Source organism: Papio anubis, chromosome 20 (genome assembly GCF_008728515.1).
Source record: "Papio anubis isolate 15944 chromosome 20, Panubis1.0, whole genome shotgun sequence".
NCBI lineage: Eukaryota > Metazoa > Chordata > Mammalia > Primates > Cercopithecidae > Papio > Papio anubis.
This window is the reverse complement of record NC_044995.1, coordinates 32,603,053-32,620,324: the sequence shown is the minus strand read 5'-3', so window position 1 is coordinate 32,620,324 and position 17,272 is coordinate 32,603,053. Positions and strand designations below refer to the sequence as shown.

The 17,272-nt window shown below is 50.1% G+C and overlaps 1 protein-coding gene across 14 annotated transcripts in view; it reads left to right on the top strand.

Moving 5' to 3' along the window:
- The window catches only part of GATAD2A (GATA zinc finger domain containing 2A), a 127,110-nt gene that overhangs the window by 35,833 nt on the left and 74,005 nt on the right, over positions 1 to 17,272 (top strand). For 4 of the 14 annotated variants that reach the window (XM_009193959.4, XM_009193964.4, XM_009193955.4 and 1 more), the window contains exon 2: positions 15,588 to 15,668. The exons of the other annotated variants lie outside the window; for them this stretch is intronic. The gene's annotated coding sequence lies outside the window, so the exon portion shown is untranslated. The remainder of the gene's footprint in view (positions 1 to 15,587; positions 15,669 to 17,272) is intronic. 14 annotated transcript variants of the gene reach the window in all.

The following is a 17,272-nucleotide window of genomic DNA, read 5'->3' as shown; positions in this document are numbered from 1 at the left end:
GTCTCCTCCCCCTGGTCTGTGCCTGCTCTGCTCATTGCCTCACATGTGTGAGCACTCAGTGCTGTTTGAGTGGAAGGAGGAAGGGATGTCTGCACACACTCCCTGTCGAGGGACCGTGGCTTGCTCCTGTGGTGCCCTAAGCTTGTGGTTGGCATGCAGGTGTGTCTCACTGGAAATGAAGATGTGAATTGGTCCTGGTTTATGACCCAGGCCGGGTAATATTTGTCTATCCTTCCAGCCCCTTCCTGCATCTTGTCCACTGGCAGAGAGGGACTCAGAGGCCAGGTGGCTGTTCATGCCCATGGAACTTTGAGGGTTTCCATGCCTTTACATCTGGGCTCAGTCCTGGGGAGTTTCTAGCAATTCAGTAGAGGGTTAAGTTAACATGCACTTAGAGGAATAGAGGAATCCCAGGTCTGTACTGGTCTCTACATCTTTTTTTTTTTTTTTTTTTTTTTAAGATGGAGTCTTGTTCTGTCACCCAGGCTGGAGTGCAGTGGTGCGATTTCAGTTCTCTGCAACCTCCGCCTCCCAGATTCAGGTGATTCTTGTGCCTCAGCTGCCCGGATAGCTGGGATTACAGGCACAAGCCACCATGCCCAGCTACTTTTTGTATTTTAGTAGAGATGGGGTTTTGCCATGTTGGCCAAGCTGGTCTCGAATTCCTGACCTCAAGTGATCTGCCTTCCTTGGGCTCCCAAAGTGCTGAGACAGGTGTAAGTCACCGCCCTGGATGATGCCTACCTACATCTTTGGTAGAGGAAGTTTTCCCAGAGCCTTGGGAAGGATCTAATCCTAGGACTGTCTCAGTCAGATTGTTCTCAGTGGTACAGTGGTTCAGGTTTGAGCCTGAGCCTAGGAGGTAGCTGACCTAGGTGTAGATTCCCATCTGTCTTATTAACTGTGTGACCTTGGGAAACCATCTTGACTTTTTTTTTGAGACGGAGTCTCTGTCACCCAAGCTGGAGTGCAGTGGCGCGATCTCAGCTCACTGCAACCTCCGCTTCCCAGGTTCAAGCGATTCTCCTGCCTCAGCTGGGGCAGCTACCCTGAGTAGCTGGGGTTATAGGCGTGCACGACCACACCCAGCAGGTTTTTGTATTTTTTTTTTTTTTAAGTAGAGACGGAGTTTCACCATGTTGGTCAGGCTGGTCTCGAATTTCTGACCTCACGTGATCTGCCTGCCTCGGCCTCCCAAAGTGCTGGGATTACAGGCGTGAGCCGTTGCGCCTAGCCCATCTTGACTTTTTTTTTTGAGACGGGGTCTTGCTCTGTCGCCCAGGCTGGAGTGCAGTGGTGCAATGTTGGCTCACTGCAAGCTCTGCCTCCCGGGTTCCCGCCATTCTCCTGCCTCAGCCTCCCGAGTAGCTGGGACTACAGGTGCCCGCCACCTTGCCTGGCTAATGTGTATATATATATATATTTTGGTATTTTTAGCAGAGATGGGGTTTCACCGTGTTAGCCAGAATGGTCTTGATCTCCTGACCTTGTGATCCCCCCGCCTCGGCCTCCCAAAGTGCTGGGATTACAGACGTGAGCCACCGCGCCCAGACCCATCTTGACTTCTTTAAACCTTGGTTTTCTCCTTTGTCAGGTGTGGATATCTGCGGTAGTGCCTTGCGTGAAGTGCTGGTAACGGTATGGGTTCCGTCGTGTGAAGGGTGGGTACGATGACAGTCCCTCGTGTGAGTGTGGGTATGATGACAGTACCTCGTTCTGTGGTTATGAGGATTAAATGAAATCAGGCATGTAACTTGTTGGCACATCGCCTGGCACCAAATAAAGAATTCAGTAATTGTTAGCCACCGTTTCCTCTTTCAGTAACAAAACCTCTTGTCAACATATTAGAGATGATTCTTTTGGTGTCCCCAAAGTTTTCAGAAGTGCGCTTTTCTCTAGCAGTTTGAATCCAGGTGCCTGGCGGGCGGTAACTTTCTCAGTTGAGGGTCAGGCCCTCCCCTTCTTGCCACAGCACTGCCTGATGGACACTGGGGGATGCCTGGACTGTGAGGATGCACAAGCAGCCCCATCCTGGGGACAGAGACATCCAGGGCCTGGCTCTCAGGCTGCATGTTAGTGCTGGCATAGGGGTTAGGTAGGGCCCGGATCTGTTTGAGGTGGCTTGAGATAGAGGAAGGGAGGGCCAGGGAGGTAAGGGCAGCAGGTCTCTTTGGAGGAAGAGAAGGCGGGAGCGTTCTCTGTAAGCCTGGCCCAGTGAAAGCCAGTTGAATGGATGAGTGAACTAACATCCCTGCCCCTATGGCCCTGCCCTCCTCACCCCTTCTGGCTTGTACTGCCCCTTAACCTGTCCGTACGAGTTTCCCAAGGGATGTCTTGCATGTAGGTTGGGTTGTCTAGGCAGCGCTGTGCTTCAGTGACACTTTGTGGTTGACTTGGGACCCTGACCACACTGAGAGCAGTGTGCTTCTCTGGGATGGGTGGCTGGGTTCTCAAGGACCAACAGCTTAGAAGTGTGGAGGGTGGAGTGTGTGCCGGCCCTGTGTTTGCTGGCCTGCCCGCTGGCTTGAAGCCTGATGTGTGCAGCCACTCTACTGTGTGCGAGGGAAGAAAGACATCCTAGTCCGTGTTGGACACAGGCTCTGTGTGGCAGAGTTCAGCCTCTTGTGGGGTCCCTTCTTACTCTGGGAGTGACGCAGGCGAAGTCTGCTGAGGGCCTAGCCTAAGGCTGCGTGGTCTGACATATTTCTTCAGACTTTCTCTTTTTTTTTCTTTTTGAGACAGTCTCACTCCATTGCCCAGGCTGGAAGTGTGCAGTGGTGCAATCTCAGCTCACTGCAACCTCCCCATCCTGGGTTCAAGCAATTCTCCACCCCAGCCTCCCGAGTAGCTGGGATTACAGGTGCCCGCCATCATGCCCAGCTAATTTTTGTATTTTTAGTACAGATGGGGTTTCACCATGCTGGCTCAGCTGGTGTTGAACTCCTGACTTCGGGTGATCTGCCCGCCTTGGCCTCCCAAAGTGCTGGGATTACAGGCGTGAGCCACCGCACCCAGCCAGACCTTATTTTAAGGCAGCGATTGTAGTGAAATTTACATTGTTCCTTATAACACATCAGCATTTTCATACTAAAGCTTCTTTCCAGCAAGGAAAACGCTGCTTGAAGCAGAAACAGCAAGCATATTTCAAGGCTCTGGGATTGCTTGCTTCCCACCGCAGGAGGCAGGCGTTTTGGCCTTTGCTGTCTGACTCCTCTTGGAGCAGGGTTCCCGAAGTGCCAGCCCCCACCAGCACCGTTTTTCTCCCTGCTTGCTCCCTGGAAGCTAGCTGTTGGGCCACACAAGCAGAACTCCTCCTAGCTGGCAGGGCCCCATGTCCACCTGGCACCTCCTTTCCCCAAGCCTCAGTGTCTCTTCTGTGACATCTAAGACTTCAGGGAGGCGTTGCTTCCTCCATCTTGGCCTCAGTTTATCTTGTAAGGGCTGGGGGTGGTGGTAAGGACAGTTGACAGTTCTGTGAAACACTCTGAGGAGCCCTTGCTGTTCTGGCATCTTCCAATCATACTTTTATTGTCTGATACTATACATTGTCAAGGAGATGTGGAGTATGTGTACAGCCTTGCATTTCTCTATTCTTTTTTTTTTTTTTTTTTTTTTGAGATGGAGTCTGGCTCTGTCACCCAGGCAGGAGTGCAGTGGTACGATCTCGGCTCACTGCAAGCTCCGCCTCCCGGGTTCACGCCACTCTCCTGCCTCAGCCTCCCAAGTAGCTGGGACTACAGGTGCCCACCACCACGCCCGTCTAATTTTTTGTATTTTTGGTAGAGATGGGGTTTCACTGTGTTAGCCAGGATGGTCTTGATCTCCTGAACTCGTGATCTGTCCGCCTTGGTCTCCCAAAGTGTTGGGATTACAGGCGTGAGCCACCGCGCCTGGCCTTTTGTTTTTGAGAAAGGATTTTGCTGTCACCCAGGCTGACGTGCAGTGGCAGAAAAATAGCTCACTGAAGCCTTGACTTCCTGGGCTCAAATGATCTTCCCACCTCACCCTCCCGAGTGGCTGGGATTGCAGGTGCACACCACCACGCCCAACTAATTTTAAAATATTTTGTAGAGATAGGGTCCCACTGTGTTGCCTAGGCTGGTCTCAAACGCCTGGGCTCAAAGCCATCCTCCTGTCTTTGTCTCCCAAAGTGCTGGGGTTACAGGCATGAGCCACCACACTTGGCCCATTTCTCTCTTAATTGGCGTATGCGGTGGCGACTGAGATTTGCTGATAGATGTTGCCATTGTTAATAGTTTCTTCGTTCATACTTTGCAGCATTTCAGTTATCACATGATTCTTGTGATGGCTGTGGTGCATCATCAGTTTGCAGCAGTGATGAAGCTTCTGGGACTAAGAACATGCTTGTTGGCCTGGTCCTTGGGCAAGGCCCTGAGAGTCCTGGGCTGAATGCCCCCCTGCACTGACCATGTGGCCTTAGCCAGGGCCATTGGTGCCATGGCATGGTTGGTGGTTGGCTTCAGTCAAGTCTGAGAATTTACCGAATTGACTGTTTGATTTGGCAGCTGATGGTCAGAGAAATTCAATTCTGCCTCTTAGCAAAGGAAGCTTGGTGGATTTCTAGAATCTGTGTTGTAGAGGGGGTGGGGGATGGCGTGAGCAGAATGAATGTGAAATGTGGGGGCTTGAGGTCTGCCAGGCCCTCCCACTTGCCCTAAACTGGACTTGGAGGTGTCTGGAAGGTTGTGGGTGGACAGCACTGACCTTGCTGCTTGGCCGGTTGTTCCCCAGCCACTCTGGATTTGGACCTAGGTGGACCCTATGGTATCCTAGAAACTACCTTTTATACTTTTCTTTGAAGAAACAGTGTCTCGCTCTGTCATCCTGGCCAGAGTGTAGTGGCATGATCATGGGTCACTGTAACCTTAAACTCCAGGGCTCAAGTGATCCTTCCACCTCAGCCTCCCGAGTAACTTGGGACTACAGGCATGTACCACCGCAGCCAGCTAGTTTTTAAATTTTTTACAGAAACAGGGTCTCACTAGTTTGCTAGGGCTGGTCTTAAACTCTTGGGCTCAAGTGATCCTCCCACCTCAGCCTCCCAAAGGGTTGGGATTACAGGCATGAGCCACTGCATGTGGCTTAGTACGTTTTTGTTGTTGTTGTTTTTGATACAGGGTCTTGCTGTGTCGTCCAGGCTGGAGTGGGTCTTGCTCTGTGGTCCAGGCTGGAGTGCAGTGGCATGATCTTGGCTCACTGCACCCTCCACCTCCCAGGCTCAAGTGATTCTCCCGCCTCAGTGTGCTGAGTAGCTATGACCGTAGGCATGAGTCAGCCTGCCCAGCTAATTTTTGTATTTTTTTGTAGAGACTGAATTTTGCTCTTTTGCCCAGGCTGGTCTTGAACTCCTGAGATCAAGAGGTCCGCCCCGCTTCAGTCTCTCAAAGTGCTGGGATTACAGGTGTGAGACCCTGGCCTCCACTGAGTTTTTAAATTTTTTTTTTTTTTTTTTTTTTTGAGACGGAGTCTCGCGCTGTGTCACCCAGGCTGGAGTGCAGTGGCGATCTCGGCTCACTGCAAGCTCCGCCTCCCAGGTTCACGCCATTCTCCTGCCTCAGCCTCCGAGTAGCTGGGACTACAGGCGCCCGCCACCACGCCCGGCTAGTTTTTTTTGTATTTTTAGTAGAGACGGGGTTTCACCATGTTAGCCAGGATGGTCTCGATCTCCTGACCTCGTGATCCACCCGCCTCGGCCTCCCAAAGTGCTGGGATTACAGGCTTGAGCCACCGCGCCCGGCCTGAGTTTTTAAATTTTTTGTAGAGATGGGGGTCTCTCTATGTTGCTCAGGCTGGTCTCAAACTCCTGGCCTCAAGTGATCCTCCTGCCTCGGCCTCCCAAAGTGCTGGGATTACAGGCATGGGCCATCATGCCTGGCCTGGGGCTTTACTTTTGACCCTGTGACACACCTGTGGTTGGGGTCTGGGGCCTCAGAGGCAGTGACTGTGCTGTGCATTGGTGAAGGAAGCATCCTCACCTTTCCAGGAGGTTGCCCATATGACAGGTTAGGTGTTGTTCCTGCTTGAAAACCAAACTTGAGCTGGGTGTGGTGGCTTGTGCTTATAATCCCAGCACTTTGGGAGGCTGAGGCAGGAGGATTACTTGAAGCTAGCAGTTTGAGACCATCCTGAGCAACATAGTGAGAGCCCATCTCTACAAAAAATAAAAAAGGTGTGGTGCAGTCAGTGACACCTATAATCCCATCCCTTTTGGAGGCCAAAGTGGGAGGATTGCTTGAGGCCAGGAGTTCGAGACTAGCCTGGGCAACAATTAAAAAAACAAAACAAAACAAAACAAAAAAACCCAAACTTGAGAAAACTTGCCATAAGAATAGAGTAACTGGAGGTTTTATTTCTTGGCATGAAGTGAACAAAACTCAGCCACTGACTGTAAAGCTAATACAATTGGTCGAAACATTGCAGTGTGGGGAGGCTACTTGGGTGGCAATTTGTTGGGGACAAGGCTGGCTGTCATCAGAACCTTCTGTGGGCATTCTCCTACGATGGAGGCAGTGTCTTCTGCCAGATGGAGCCTTTTGGGATCTTCCCAAATTTTTCTGTTTTGACTGGTCCTGGTCATTCAGCTGTTCCCCCCACCTCCCCTTTATTAGAGTCATCCCAAGAGGACTCTGTGCTTTGTGGTCACAGGTCACATAGGTGCATGTGCAAAGGAGATGGCCTGTTTAGAGGTAAACGAGGTGGGAGCCCTAGATTGTTGTTTACCCCCTTTCCCCTTACTCTATTCAGGAGCACTTGACCAAGCCATAATTAGCGTGCTTTGCACATTTCCAATCTGAAATGATTGGCAAAGAAATGCCTGCTCTCTTGTTCCAGTTGGGTACCTCAGGCAGGGTCACTGGGCATTTTGTTTTTCACCCAGCATCTGTGGACTCAGCCACACACCGGCCTGGCAGACAGCTCCCCAGTGCAACAACTCCCATGGACCTGGCTCAGTCTACAGCGTAGGCAGGCTTGGAGCTCAGAACTTGACGGGGGACATAGTGGTTTTCTTTTTCTTTCTTTCTTTTTTTTTTTTTGAGACGGAGTGTCGCTCTGTCGCCCAGGCTGGAGTGCAGTGGCCGGATCTCAGCTCATTGCAAGCTCCACCTCCCAGGTTCACGCCATTCTCCTGCCTCAGCCTCCTGAGCAGCTGGGACTACAGGCGCCCGCCACCTCGCCCGGCTAGTTTTTTGTATTTTTAGTAGAGACGGGGTTTCACCATGTTAGCCGGGATGGTCTCGATCTCCTGACCTCGTGATCTGCCCGTCTCGGCCTCCCAAAGTGCTGGGATTACAGGCTTGAGCCACCGCGCCCAGCCTTCTTTTTCTTTCTTTTTTTTTTTTTGCGACAAGGTCTGGCTCTGTCGCCCAGGCTGGACGGCAGTGGCTCAATGTCTTCTCACTGCATCCTTCACTTCCTGGGCTTAAGGTATCTTCTCATCTCAGCCTCTAACGTAGCTGGGACTACAGGTGCTCTGCCACGCCTGGCTAATTTTTGTATTTTTTGTAGGGATGGGGTTTTGCTGTGTTGCCCAAGCTGGTCTCAAACTTGTGAGCTCAAGCAATCCATCCACCTTGGCCTCCCAAAGTACTGGGATTGCAGGCGTGAGCCAGTGCACCTGGACCCTGCAGACATAGTGGTTTTCTTTTTAATGACGTTAATTAGTAGGGGCACTGTCGGTGGGTTGTCTGGAGTCTCCCTTGTCTAGAGTTAGATGTGATGGGAGCTCAGGACTCATACCCAGCTGTGGGTCCATATAAGGCTCCCTGTGTCTAGCTTGGGTGCTCCAGGGAGTGGATTTGGGATGTCTCTGGCTTCTCTTACACAAACTTACAGGAGAAGTTTGTGCCCTCGAGCTAGTCTATCTCCATTCACACAGCAAGCATTCCTTGGCTTATGGCTGAGAGACAAGGCTAGAGTCCCCGGGAGGTAGAGTTCTTCTGCAGCTAAGAGCTGGGATCAGGCTGGCAGACTTCTCCATCTGTGGCATAATGTGTGGATGCTGCTGTTATCTCACCATTCCTTGTGTTTCCAGTGCTTTTTATTTTTTATTTTTTTGAGACAGAATCTTGCTCTGTTGTCCAGGCTGGAATACAGAGATGCAATCTTGGCTCACTGCAACCTGCGCCTCCTGGGTTCCAGTGATTCTTGTGCCTCAGCCTCCCGAGTAGCTAAGACTACAGGCACCACCACCACCCCCGGCAAATTTTTTTTTTTTTGTATTTTTAATGGAGATAGGGTTTCACTATGTTGCACAGGCAGGTCTCGAACTTCTGGCCTCAAGCGATCCACCTGCCTCAGCCTCCCAAAGTGCTGGGATTACAGGTGTGAGCCACTGTGCCGGCCTCCAGTGCTTTCTTTATGCAGCTTTTTTGGGAAGCTGAGGGAAGGACTAGTTGGTAGTGAAGCACGTCGGGGGCATGGCTGAGCTGGGGAGCAGAATTTCAGAACCATGCTTTGTTTGGCGCCATGGGTATACCAGGCTCACGGCTTTTTTTCTGTACACGCTTTGGCCCCAAAGGGTGAGAGATGTGTGTGGCTCTGCCTTGAGGACATTATGCTGAGTAAGAGAAGTCAGGCTCAAAAAGACACACTTATGATTGCACCTATATGAGGTTACTAGACTCTCAAATTCTTAAAAGACAGAAGGAGGAAGGGGGGTTGCCAGGGGTTGGGGGCAGGGAGATGAGAGTGAATATTTAATGGGGATAGAGTTTCAGCTGGGGAAGATGGAAAAGTTCTGGAGATGGATGGATGATGGTTGCACAACAGTGTGACTTGCACCTAATGCCACTGAACTGTGCACTTAAAATGGTTTAGATGTAAATTTTGTGTACGTTTTACCACAGTAAAAAAAAATTGAACCTTTCTGAATTCAGAAATATTCTATACCTTTATGACAGCTTGTATTCTGTCCTCTCAGAATTAGCTTGGAGACAAAGGGACAAAGGCACACACACTCATTGCCTACCTTGTGCTAAGTAAGGGGGGGGGGGCGGGGGTTAAAAAATTGCAAGCGGTTCTAGAAGTCTCTTAATGACATCATCTTGGGATCACAATGTTGGAATGTGGATATTCTGTAGGTTTTCTTCAGTTCCTGGACAGGTGGAGTGATCCTAGGACCCCTGAAATCTTTAGGGGATTTAGGGAGAGACAGTGTCCAGGAATATCTGAGGTCTCTGTTCCTGTGCATTGCTTGGGGATTGAAGGTATTTCTTTCTTTTCTTTTTCTTTTTCTTTTTTGAGATGGAGTCTCATTCTGTCGCCAGGCTGGAGTGCAGTGGTGTGATCTTGGCTCACTGCAGTCTTTGCCTCCCGGGTTCAAGCGATTCTCTTGCCTTAGCCTGCTGAGTAGCTGCGACTACAGGCGTGTGTCACGACACCCAGCTAATTTTTGTATTTTTGTAGAGACATTTTTAGTATTTTTAGGGTTTCACCATGTTGGCCAGGATGGACTCGATCTCCTGACCTCGTGATCCACCTGCCTCGGCCTCTCAAAGTGCTGGGATTATAGGTGTGAGCCACTGTGCCCAGCCTTGAAGGTATTTCTTGTTTTCCTGTATCTGTTTGTCAGTGAGTTTCCTTTAATACAGTAGTGTGTTGGTATTTTTATTTTTATTTTTATTTTGAGATCAGTTTCTAGATCTTCAGTATTAGCAGAGAAATCATTTCCTCTTTTGTTCTTGTGACATTTTCTTCTAGTGTCCTTTAATACTGCAACACATCAGGCATCTGAAATACTAAACACTTAAATATTTCAGACACTTTCTAAGGCCTCAGCATCATCTACACGTAGACATTTGGTCTCTGGGCATTTAAGATCTGGGGTCAATAGGTAGTTTAGGACTGCTGTGTGCACTGCCCCGGCGGCTGCTGGGAGCCTGGGTGGAAACAGTAAGAGGAGCATCCAGATAGAGGTGGCAATATTTTGAGGAACGACATTAATCATAGTAATAAAAGAAAGAAGTAGTTGCTTCTGTTTGAGAAGCTGTCTGGTGCCAGGGCCTGTCGCTGGTTTCTCAGGATGGTCTGGAGACCTGAGGGGGGTTCCAGGCAGCCAGGCAGGCTCCCCGGGAGGGCATTGGGCCCACTGTTGAACTGCCAGAGAGCCAGACTGGGCAGAATGTGCTAGGAGGAAGCTCGTGAGCATTTGGGATGGTTTGGAGAGAGACCTGGAGTGCCAAGGAGGGAGGCGGATGTGGTGGTGGAGTCTGAATTTTCCAGAGGGCAGGACTCTGGACCCGCATGAGAACTGTGAGTGGGGGGTTTTAGGGTGGGACCCAGCCTCTGCCATAAGAAAGGAGATGGGGAGTACAGAGTGTGGGCGCCACTGACACTGGGGCGGCTCTCAATTCTCAGTGGTGGCCCGAGGGAAGCCCTTCAGACACAGGGCCCCCAAAGCTCCCCAAATAGCATGCCGGGGTGGGGCAGGAGGGGGTATTGGTCCTGCCCCGAAGCCCTGGACTCACCCCAGGGGCTGTGCACGTGGCCGTGGTCTTGCCTATCTCCACGTGGCTTCTTCCTGGCACTGATTCACTATTTTAGTTAAAGACAGCATTTGTATTTTTTTTTTTTTTTTGCCTTCCGCCAGTGGTAGAAACTTCTTGGTTGGGTCCTGACAACTTGCGGAGGTCCCCATTTTGTAGTCTCCTCCTCTGTGCCCATTTGGGTGTTGGATGCGGTGATGCACAAGCGCCCTGTGTCCATGGAGCGTGGAGACTTTGGGAAGTGGGATGCTTGATCTCAAGTAGCAAGTTTCAGCAAAAAGTTCCAGCATAGTGGTCCATGGTGAGGGGCTGGTGGGGAGAGCTTGCCTGAGTAACAGGTGTTTGAACTCAAAGGATGTGTGGGAGCTAGGAGGGGCTCTCCTGGCCGTGGGAACGGTGTGTGCAAAGGCCTGGCATAGGGAGTAGTCAGGCGTGCTGGGTCTGAGGAATCGAGAAGAGGCCAGGTGGTTGGAGCGGGAGCATGGAACGTGTATTCTTCTTCATGTGCATGTAGCTCACTTGCAGCTGAAGTGGGCCGGGCCTTGAAGGACGTGGTGAGATGCTGTGACGCTGGGGGGACCTGGGAAACTAAGAAGGGCTGTGCTGGTTCATTATGGGCAGAAGATGGTGGAAGTGGAAGACAGCCAGTACATACCTTAGGCTGCTGGTCTGCCCCTGCCTGTCTCCTCCCTCGAGGAGGCTGTAGTTCCCATAGCTGAGGGAGGAGACAGGCAGGGGCAGACCAGGGGCCTAGGTACTGGCTGTCACCCTAATGGGAATCTCAATTTGAGAGCAGAGGTGGGAACTCCAGCCTCTAGTGCCAGCTCTGGTTGCCAGGGATGGGCTTGTGTGACCAACCTCACGATTGGCTCTTGGTTCTCCTGGGGCTGATTCTCCACATCTCTAGTCTGCCAAGCCATACTCTTCCCCACAGAGGGTTGATGGGGCTCTGTGCCTTGGGGAGAGCAGGGACTGCTCAGGGACCTACCTGAACACCTCAATGTGCCTCTCCCCTGACTTCTTGGCGGCAGCTTGCTGCTGTGGCTAGGGCTACCTCTCTCTTTTTACTGAGTAGCTCATCAGGCACAGTTTCCTCCTGATCTGCCTTCAGATCTCAGTATTGGGATTTGGGCCTTACTGTCTCTGTTGTTGTAGGTGGAAACAGCCATAGACAAGTGTGTTCTCAAGTACTGACATGGCTGTTTCCCAGAAATACTTTATTTACTAGGACAGGTGGCAGGCAGTAGTATGCTGACCCCAGACTGGAAAACTGGATCTGTGGCCCCTGCTAATTCTTCTCCAGCCAGCCAGCATGTAGTATAACAGCCTGACTTCTGGGCTTCCTCAGGATGATGTGCTGTTGCCTTGCTTCAGTTTTTTCTTTTCTGATTGAGTTGGGGACTTCTGTACATTGACAGTTTGGTGGGACCATTAGCAGAGAGGGTCTGGGTGATGTTGTGAAGGGGACATTCAGTTTGTGCAGGACCTAGGAGGGGGCGGGAGAAGGTGAATGATGGTGTTGGGTTTCACCTTGGATGTTGTTGGTCATGTCATGTTCCCGGGATTGGACTGGAGCCAAGTTGTAAGTCTTTGGGTGCAGAACTAGTTGAAAAATTCTAGAGACAGCACAAGTGTTTGATGACTACAGATGGTGATAGGTCAGTGGGTCTGGGCCGAGGGAAGGGACAACGGGGCTTCCTGGGGGTACCTGGTAGAGCCCAGGCTTCCCGATCAGGTGCTGACAGCCCTGTACTGACAACCTCTGTACCTATGGCTGGTACAGAGACACCATCACTGTACCAGCCATGGGTGCCGCAACCCCAGCATCCCCATAGTTCCCTGGGTAGTGGCCAGTGTCAGGCCATGTGTCCTTCCCTCAAATTAAAAGGACCTCGCTTGCCTGAGCTTGAGAGGATAAAATGGCAAGAAGGACTTCTGTTGCCCAAAGTGCAGTGACTTGATTTCATGTAAATTGCCATAGCTACCTTTTCACCAAGCCTGATCTTCCCCTCAGTTTGAGAAGTCCTTGCCTTTGGGTGGGTTGTAGGGTAGGGTTGTGTGTGTGTAGTACCCAGGTGCAAGGTCAAAGCCAAACCATAATGATTTATCAAGGGAGTGGAAGAGTCTCTTATGATCTGGTAATTGTGCACTTAAGGGTTACTTGATACTGCTTTAAATGTATGGGTTGGAAATAAAAACAGTAAAAGCTCTCTGAACCCAGCCAGTGCAGGATGGATGGCAAAACAGTCCAAATGATAGATTAGTGGAAAGTGATTACAGTGTACTTTCAAGAAATGGCGCTAGTTGTGATCATGCTGAGTGGTCTTCTGCTTGGTCTCCTCCTTTGTGAATCTTGCACTGATTGTATTGTGGGGCTGCTGCAGTGGGCTCCTGAGATCGGCCCCTTCTCCTTCAGGATTAAACTATCCCTGCTTGCCCATTCAATAAATATTTATTAAGTGGCCTGGTGCGGTGGCTCACACCTGTAATCCCAGCACTTTGGGAGGCTGAGGCGGGTGGATCACACGGTCAGGAGTTCGAGACCAGTGTGGCCAATATGGTGAAACCCCGTCTTTACTAAAAATACAAAAATTAGCTGGGCGTGGTGGTGCGTGCCTGTAGTCCCAGCTGCTTAGGAGGCTGAGGCAGGAGAATTGATTGAACCCAGGAGGCAGAGGTTGCAGTGAACTGTGATCGTGCCACTACACTCTAGCCTGGGCAACAGAGCCAATATGGGCTCAGGTGATCCTCCCACCTCAACTTCGAAAGTAGCTGGGACCACAGGTGCATGCCACCACACCCAGCTAATTTTTAAAATTTTTTTGTAGAGATGGGTTTTTGCCATATTGGCCAGACTGGTCTTGAACCCCTGAGCTCAATTGGTCTGCCTGTCTTGACCTCCCAAAGTGCTGGAATTATAGGTGTGAGCCACTGTGCCTGGCCTTCTTTCATTTTTCTCGTTGTTTCATTGTAGTTTCTTTATCCTTAAGTAGTTCACCTTTTTTATGCTAATGTAAATGACTTTTTTCAGGTTTTGAGTTCTGATTGATTGGTGCCCGTGTGTAGAAACACAGCTGATTTTATATATATAGACCTTGATCCTGCAACAGATCCTCCAACAGCACAGGACACCTGCTTCTGAGGCTTTCCACCCTTGGGGCAGAGAGGCCTCGGATTGGCAGATACAAAATAATTAGGACTAACGCTGCCCATTGGGTTTCTCAGCCTGAGTGGGGCTAAAAAGAGTGGCAGAAAGGGTTCTTCCTGAGGAGCTAGCCCTGTGCCTCATTTAGGAGGTGCCCAGAGGTCTTTCCATAGAGTTCACTGGTGGTGTCCCCTGTCATTTTTGCAAGTTCTCCTGTGGGGGTGTTTCTCGCCATCCATCAGCTGTGAATTGCTGTGAACCCAGTTTAAAAATAAAGGTTTCATATCAGAGCAAGCTCCTGGTAGTCATGTGGGTGCAAAGAATGACAACAGAAGTGATGTTGACACTATTTGGCAAGCTACAACTGACAGAACTGCTTGGGAGTCTGGGATTTGGCTGGTTCCTAAGGTTCAGCCTCTGGCCCACAGCCCTGGACGTCTGACGTCACAAAACGGAAGTGGAAGTCCGAGGTATTCTCTCTGTGACCTTGGAAGAGAAGTTCCTGAACATTGTTGAGCCTTAGTTTTCCTGTCTGTAAGATAGGCAGCCTCTTCCTCTCTGGACAGCATCCCATGGGGATGACCATGACCTTTGGTTTTGGAGGTGAAGCCCTCTCAGTCTGGAGGGTGAAGTCTGCCCATTCCCAGGCACATCATGCCTTCATCTTGAGGATAAACCTAGTAGTGCCTCCACCAGGAATGGTGGCTGGTTTCCCTGGGGTCCATGACAGAGAACATGATGGTGGGGAGGTTACATTTGGAGAATGAGACCTGGGTGAACCCTGGGTGCTGCCTGTGTACTCTGTGACCCTGGGCAAGTTCCTGAAGATCAAACACATCAGATCCCTTATCTGTAAAATGGGCATGATCCAGGAACCTGCCTCTATGGTTGCCTTGGAGATTCAGAGATGCTATGTGAGCACAGTACCTGGAAATAAGTACCTATTAAATGCTAGATGTTACTGTTTCTCGGTGGTTTTTTGAGACAGGGTCTCACTTTGTCGCCCAGGTTGGAGTGCAGTGGTGGGATCGTGGCTCACTGCAGCCTCAACCTCCCGGGCTTAGGTGATTCTCCCACCTCAGCCTCCCAAGTAGCTGGGACCACAGGCACACACCACCACACCTGGCTAAGTTTTGTATTTTTTTGTAGAGACAGAGTTTCACTATGTTGCCCGGGCTGATCTCAAACTGCTAGGCTCAAGCAATCCTGCCTTGGCCTCTCAAAGTGTTGGGACTACAGGCGTGAGCCATCGTACCTGGCCTATTTCTGTTTTTAATGTCATTACTATTATAATAAAACCTTGGGCTGGGCACGGTGGTTCGTGCCTGTAATCCTAGCACTTTGGGAGGCCGAGGTGGGTGCATCGCCTGAAGTCAGGGGTTTGAGACCAGTCTGGCCAACATGGCAAAACCCCATCTCTACTAAAAAATACAAAAATTAGCCGGGCATAGTGGTGGGCACCTGTAGACCCAGCTACTCTAGAGGCTGAGGCAGGAGAATCGTGTGAACGCAGGGGGCAGAGGTTGCAGTGAGCCGAAATTGTGCCACTTCATTCCAGCCTGGGCATAAGAGTGAAACTCCGTCTGGGTGGGGCAGGGGCGGGAAACTTGAGCCATTTGTCTGTATTCAGTAGATGAAAGACAAAAATAATTATATTTCATCATGTGGTTGCTTTTTATGTCACCATCTGTATTGGTGAAGACAGTGTCTGGGATGTTGGTGTTTATTGGTTAGCGCTGTATTGTTTCATACCTTAGAGATCAGTAGAAATTTGTTTCCTCCAACTGTCCCCATTGTGGAAGGTAGCTGAGGCAAAACTCTGGAAATCTGAAATTTTGCTATGTAGTTCCAGGGGTTAGAGACATTTTAGAAATGCCAGTATGTTCCAGAAACCTTCCTTGGAAACACAGTGTTTCTTTCTCTGTCCTTCGCTTTAGGTTGGTCAGCTCAAGTAGCCTTTTGACGTTGCTGTGGCCATGGCCAACTGGTAGGACCAGCACCCCATACCCCGAAGCCAGGTGAGTGCTTGGGGTGTAGTGTCTGTGGAGTGAAGGTTCCACGCATCCAGCAGGCTTCGGTCAGCTTCTTGGACACTTTAAACTGAGTGCTGCTTCAGCCACCTGCTAGAGAAGATGGAGGGAGGCAGGCCCTCTGGGATCGCACACTGCACCATCTGTATGGGGCTGCCTGGTCCTTCCCTTCAGGTCTCAGGGAAAGAGAAACCATTCTAATTGGTCATTCATTTGAAAACCCTAGGTCTACATAAGATGAGCCTGTCCTCTCTGAGGGGCAGGGGCAGAGGATAATCCTGGCTAGTGGCCTTTGCCCTCTGGCCATTCCCATGATTTCCCAACACTGATAGATGCCATTAGATTTTTTCCTTAATCACCGTGAAGCCCAGGGCCCTGTACTGGTTCTTGGAGCTGGTTGCCCTTACCTTGCCTCATGCCTCATGGCAAAGCTGAGCTTTTCCTGCTGCGTGGAGCTCTTACACAGAGACTGTCAAGAGCTGTCCAGACTTACCAGGGCATTGCTGGGTACCTTGGATTTTCTCTGTTACCATCAAGCCTGGTCAGTGATGTTTTGGCCCAGGGCTACCTACCTGGAGAAGAACGCAAAACTGAAAGATGTCTTAGAACTTGGAGGCAGTCCCTGGGTCAGCTGCTCCATTTGATAGACAGGGACACACATGGGCCAGAGTTGACAGGTGACTTGCCTAGAGGTTCATGCCCCATCGAACAGGATCTTGCTGGCCACGCAGTGTGAGATGTGGCCGCTGTGCTGACCATGGCACAGAACAAGTGTTGCAATCAGTTTTGTGAGGTTTCAGCTCTTATCTTCATATGGCAAGAAAATCTGGGCATGGGCAGGTGATTCGATTGTCAGGAAAACATTTCCAGAACGTCCTCCAAACAAAACGAAACTTTCCTGGTGCTTACATTTTTATTTTTTATGTTTTGAGACAGGGTCTCACTCTGTCACCCAGGCTGGAGTGTAATGGCATAATCATAGCTCACTGCAGCCTCGAACTCCTGGGCTCAAGCTATCCTCCCCGCCTCAGGCTCCTGAATAGCTGGGAATACAGGCGTGTGCAACCACAACCAGCTAATTTTTGTATTTTTTGTAGAGACGGAGTTTGCTGTGTTGACCAAGCTGGTCTTGAACTCCTGGCCTCAAGTGAGTCTCCCGCTTTGGCTTCCCAAAGTATTGGGCATACAGGCAAATTATATCCCAAAAATTTTTTTGGGGTGTAATTTGCATACCATACGATTCACTCATTAAAGTGTGCAATTCAGTTTTTTTTTTTATATATATATTCAAGAGTTCTACAACTACCACATTTATTTAATTCCAGAACATTTTCTTTACCTCAAAAGGAAACAGCATGGTCATTTGCGGTCACTCCTCATCTCCCCCCTCCCCTTTCTCCTGATGACCTCTAATCCACTTTCTGTCTTTGTTGATTTGCCTGTTGTGGACGTTTATTGTAAGTGGACTCTTACACTTGTGTAAGTGGCCTTTTGGGTCTGCCTTCTGTTAGTCAACGGGTTTTTGAGGTTCATCCACATTGTAAGCATAAATCAGTGCTTCCTTCTTTTTTATGGCTGAATGATACTCCATT